This window comes from Bidens hawaiensis, unplaced genomic scaffold, assembly GCF_021521415.1.
Source record: "Bidens hawaiensis isolate Kalapana, Puna unplaced genomic scaffold, B.hawaiensis_p1.1 tig00025793_1, whole genome shotgun sequence".
NCBI lineage: Eukaryota > Viridiplantae > Streptophyta > Magnoliopsida > Asterales > Asteraceae > Bidens > Bidens hawaiensis.
Window position 1 is genome coordinate 99,784 of NW_027494135.1, and position 5,430 is coordinate 105,213.

The window sequence follows — 5,430 nt, forward strand, 5'->3', positions numbered from 1 at the left end:
CGTTCTAAAATGGACATTTTCTGTACTATTGATGTAAAGTAAGTAGGTGACTTGGTGTATTTCGGGTATAATTTGGTCTTGACCGGTGCATATATATATATGAATACTTTATTTGGACAAAAAAAGACTACTTTGATAAACCCCTTAAGCTTGAACCACATATGGAACTTATCTTTTGAATTTAAACTGCTAGACACAATATGCATTGTTCACTTCTTACTTATTTTTCTGTGCGAATTTGCTTGCTACGTGTCTCATGGGAAAGAAAAAGAAACACAGGTATCAACACTTCTCTGAATATTCTCTGAAAATAAGGTTAATTAAACAAGATGCCGAACAGCATAAATGAAGTTAAAAGAAAAAAAAACTGTCCAATGTGAAAAATACAACAGGCTGTATGAATATCTTAAAAAAGCGGAGGCAAGAAGCCAAACGAGCAAAAAAATAAATTTATGAGAAAAAAGCATAAATAAATTAAAATGAAATAGGTGCTAAGTATAGTCCAAACTTCAAATGCGAGCCAGGAGGGTTAAAAACGATAGGTGTCATTGGGGCTAGTACTAGAATTAGGTAATAACCAGTTCACCAAATTATTTAAAGTTAAATCTAATTTAATTTTATCCTACTATAAATGAAATATATTTTAAATAAATATGTCAGGTTCGTTCAAATTTTATACGACCGGTTTTTGGTTTAAACCACAAACCAAATTGTTCCACGCGGTTTAAGAAGATGACCATGACATTAACCTGATCACATGTTAGACGGTTTCACGGTTTTTAATTGAACTATGGAACTTCTATGTCAACCTACATATGGACAACTAGGACCGAACTTACTACAGGGGAAAACAGTGAATCATATTCAATGGTCATCCTCAACGTGACCGACAAGTTCACCCATTATGCCAAATTCATTCGATATTGACAAACCGCAAGTGTCTAGAGGACTACTCATCCAATACATCGTATATACTCCTTTGAATAATGTTAAAAGTTATACTGAATTGTTATGTATTGCAGCTTCCTGCATGCCATGATAAATCAACATTAACTTAACATGCATTGTATGTAAATCTCTCTCTCTCTACATGTGTATTGTCTTAATCTCTTATTGTGGACAATCTATTATTTGTTGTGATCATTAATCTTACTCCCTCAGTCCAGAACAAACACACATCAAAATCATAAGATAGACAAAATAATCCCTAATTAATCCACCAAAGTGTCTCAACCCAAACAAGTAATACTTCAAGAATGGCACTTTTGTGCGCTATACATTATTAGGGTTTAATATATTATTTATTTATTTTTGGTTAACCGCAATCTCCAATGATAATTTCATAAAAGGATCTAATTGTAATAAAGACAAGTAAGCAGACAACAAGCTGGGTCATAACCTTTTTTGAATGATATGTAGATTATTTTAAAATAATGTACTGTTAAAATAATTTAGGGTTTAATAGTATATAGATTATTTTAACTAATTAACTTTAATACTGACATAAATCACCACAAATAAAAAGTCATTTAATGGCACACACAAAGTGTCACAAGAAACCAAAGAAGTGCCATTAAAGAACCTTGTTGGAATGAGTGACACACAAAAAAAGTGCCACTAGAAGCGCTACCACTAAAGCCTTTTAGCGGCACTTTTCTCGCCTGTCACTAAAAACTTTTGGACTTATAGTGGCACTTTTTTTCATATGAAATTAAAAATATTTTTGACTTTTAGTGGCATTTTTTTCTGTATGCCATTAAAAACATTTTGGATTTTCGGTGGCACTTTCTTGTCTGCCATTACAGACGGTTAGGCTTTAGTGACACTTTTTTCGTATGCCATTAAAAACATGTTGGACTTTTAGTGACACTTTTTTGTGCTACAGACTTTGGTGGCTCTTTTTCTTTGTCTACCACTACAAACCTTTGGGCTTAGTGACACTTTTTTTCTACTACCACTAAAAGCTTTTTGAATAGAGATATCATATCTTTATCACAATTAAAAAGTTATATCACATTACAAACACATACCAAATATCTAATAACTATCAAATCAAGACAAAATATCAAACGTTTGAAAAGAAAGTAACAAATATCTGAATAAAAACTTAAAACTACATCACGCTCATTAACTTCTTTCACCATCTTTAATCTTTATGCGAGGTACCTGAGAGAAAAATAAATACTTTTTCACTATGTAAACAATATGGAAACTAACTTGTGTAACGAACAAACATCAATGAGCGAAATGAACAAACATAAACGAATGTCCATGAACAAAATGTGTGTCCATGTTTGTTCACTAAATTGAATGAACAAAAAAAGTTTGTTCATGTTCATTTGTTTATTAAACAAACAAACATAAACGAACTTCCCACCGAACAATTCATTAAAAAACATGAAAATAAACAAAGAAAGATTAATAGTTATGAATTAGTACATGATTAGCATACCTCTATAATGTTATGGTTTCAGACTCAAGTTGAGCAGCTCTTTGTTTTGCTAAATTCAGTTGTAGTCTCTATGTTATTAAGTTGAAGACATGTAAGTTTCCAAATAAGTTTGATAAAACATAATGCGGGTGATAAATAAAAATATAATTTGATAACTCTAGTTTATACCCATCATGGTAGTCAAAATTTGAATAAAAACAAAACACTATATATTTTGATAATTTCAAAATTTCATTTGTCTATATCTTTGGTAAAATTTTCTTAACCCAAAATGTGAAATAACCAAGTTTATTTAAGAATCTATTTTTCATAATATAATGTGTAGTTGTGACAGACAATCTATTGTCCATTCAAAATTATATAAGTTTTGTAGACAGCATGAAAGATAACTCTATACCTTTCCAAAAGGCTTCACTATCTGACGAGCGAAGATGCATCTCCTAATTTCTCCTTTATAACTTGATTCGGTAAAATGTACAAAAACCATTTGCCGTATTTACGCTTCCAACAAATTCCATAATGAGGTAACCTGGAGAAAAAGTAGCAACTAAAAGCATAATGGGTTGAAAAGCCACTAACCTGCCGATCACCGTTGACCATCACAGCTTCAACATAGTCAAAATAGTTGTAACTCCGATTTCCATATTTATACTTCAATTGTGCAAGCACGGTACCGTACGAGCCAATCACACCAACTTAAAGCCCTGTAAAGAAATCAAATGATCATCATAACACAAAATCCTCTTTACTAACCAAGCCATTGTATATGGCTCTGTTGTCCACACATAACTTCCACCAATATCCAGTAATATAAATGTTATTATAGTTATGTCACCAAAAATAATAAGTACTTACCAAGTGCTCTTTTTTACTAGAGCTCAGCCAATAGCATCTTTGGAGATAAGGGTACCATTTGCATTGACAGATAACCAAGTAAGCTTCTTTCTGCAATTTTAATGATTAGTCAATATTATATTTAAAATCAAATTAAACAACTTCATGATACCTACAAAAATATCTAAAATGGTACCTAAACTGACAAAGGCGAGGCTGCACATTAGACCTACAACAGATGTTTTGCTAATTCATCTCCAGCCATATATAATCTTGAATGTACTCCAACAAAATGGGTAGTAAGCTTTGGTCTGTAATGTGTAAAAAGTAAAATGTAAAAACTTCTTAGAGATGACATTAAATATGTGTGTATGTAACAGGAATTAAAATTATATACACATGTGTTAAATGTAAAAAAACTTCTTGGAGATGACTTAAAATGTACATGTCTCAAAAAAATATGTATGTAATCGATAATTAAATTTAACATTAAACAGATATATAACTACAAATGAATAATAACTATTATAAATTTGTAATAAATAAAGCAATACCATTGTGTAAGCATCGCAAACATCATCATTAGTTAAATAGCTACCTTTTGCTGTTTTGCAACAAAAAACCTTCTTATTTGAGTAAAACCAAGCAAGTTGTCGGATGTAATCAAATCAACCAATACCGAGCCGAGCTTGAGCTAGATTAGCTGAGCTCGAGCCTAAAAAGCTACTGTCGTAAGTTAAATAAGATTAAACTAGTTTAGGAATTACGTTTTAGTATAGTTGCAAATTCTGAGAACATGTAAGATTGATGCTAAATTGCTAATAATGTTATTGATTTCATAATATATTAATAATTGAAGTTCTGCTAAAGTGCTAATTCATCAATTGAAGCCCTAACTTGCAAATAACAGAGTTTTTTAGATCCTCACAACAACTCAATTTCAAAATTGTGCATTACTAATATTAACATCAGATAACCAAATCAATCCAAATGATATCTTCTACCTTCATAACTCTAAATAAGCATTAATCAACCAGATGCTAAGGTATACTAGCCTACCAAACCCTAATTCGATCGATCAATTACACACAGAAGCGAAACCAAAACAAAACAACAAATCAATAGATCTTAAGCATCAATCATAACAAATACAAACTAACATCTCGATTTCTAGGCATATACAAAGTAATTACATACATATTGAATCAACAACTAACCTAATGGATCTTAAATCAACAACTATTCGTCAAATTACCGACCTCAATACATCAAATACAACAGACAATATCGAAAACCTAATCAATTTTGCATAATTGGATACCAACACTATCTCAATTCGCGAACACAAACAATATCGAAAACCTAATCGATAACACTACAAAAAATTGAGCTAAAATAGAATAGTTACTATGTTTTACGGCGGACGGTTATGGCGGAGATCGACGACGAACACTATTTGACGGTGGAGATTCATTCAGATCATTACGACGAACATTAATCAACATTTTCGCATCGAGGAAAATCGAATTCGTCGGATTTCTATATTATGAAGCTCCACCGTCAAATAGTGTTCGTCGGATTCACGGTAGGATTCACAGTAGGATTCGGAGTTGAATTCATCGGATTTCTTCCAAATTGGAATCAGAGTAAGAATCGTGACGGATCCAGGGTGAAGAAGCGTGGATCGACTTACTTGTATACGATCAACGTTCCTCGGGTACGAATATGCTATATCACCGATGGTTTTCCGAGATACGAGTTCTTCCACCTACAAAACGAACAGCACCGTGAGCTTACCCCTCAGAAAGGGACAGAGGGGTCCTCTTTGGGGTAACCCTCCGGTGTGAGAATCAGGTATTGTAGGAGAAGATAATCAAGATGTAAAAATGAGTAAAGGACTTAGAATATATTTTTTAATCATGGGTTAGTATTTGCGTGTTTGCGTCTCTAGATCAAACAAGAAACAAATGAGACGTTAGTTTGGATTAAGCCCCTTTAATTTGGATCAATTTTGTGGCAATATTATGGGCCATATCCGCCCAAATCTATCTTGCATATGGCCCAATTGGCTGAATAAAAAATATATTAAAATGCACGCTCGTAGTTCTGGCCAACAATCCATTATACAAGTGTTATTTATTCTT

General features: G+C 32.4%; 1 long non-coding RNA gene across 1 annotated transcript; it reads right to left on the reverse strand.

Annotated features, from left to right (window-relative positions):
* Nucleotides 1–2,876: 2,876 nt before the first annotated feature.
* LOC143572284 (uncharacterized) lies at nucleotides 2,877–4,920 on the reverse strand. The gene is made up of 3 exons (XR_013142234.1): nucleotides 4,871–4,920; nucleotides 4,695–4,825; nucleotides 2,877–3,597 (listed from the first exon to the last, which is right to left on the reverse strand). It is a non-coding gene; the product is annotated as an uncharacterized LOC143572284 (long non-coding RNA).
* Between the last annotated feature and the right edge of the window lie 510 nt (nucleotides 4,921–5,430).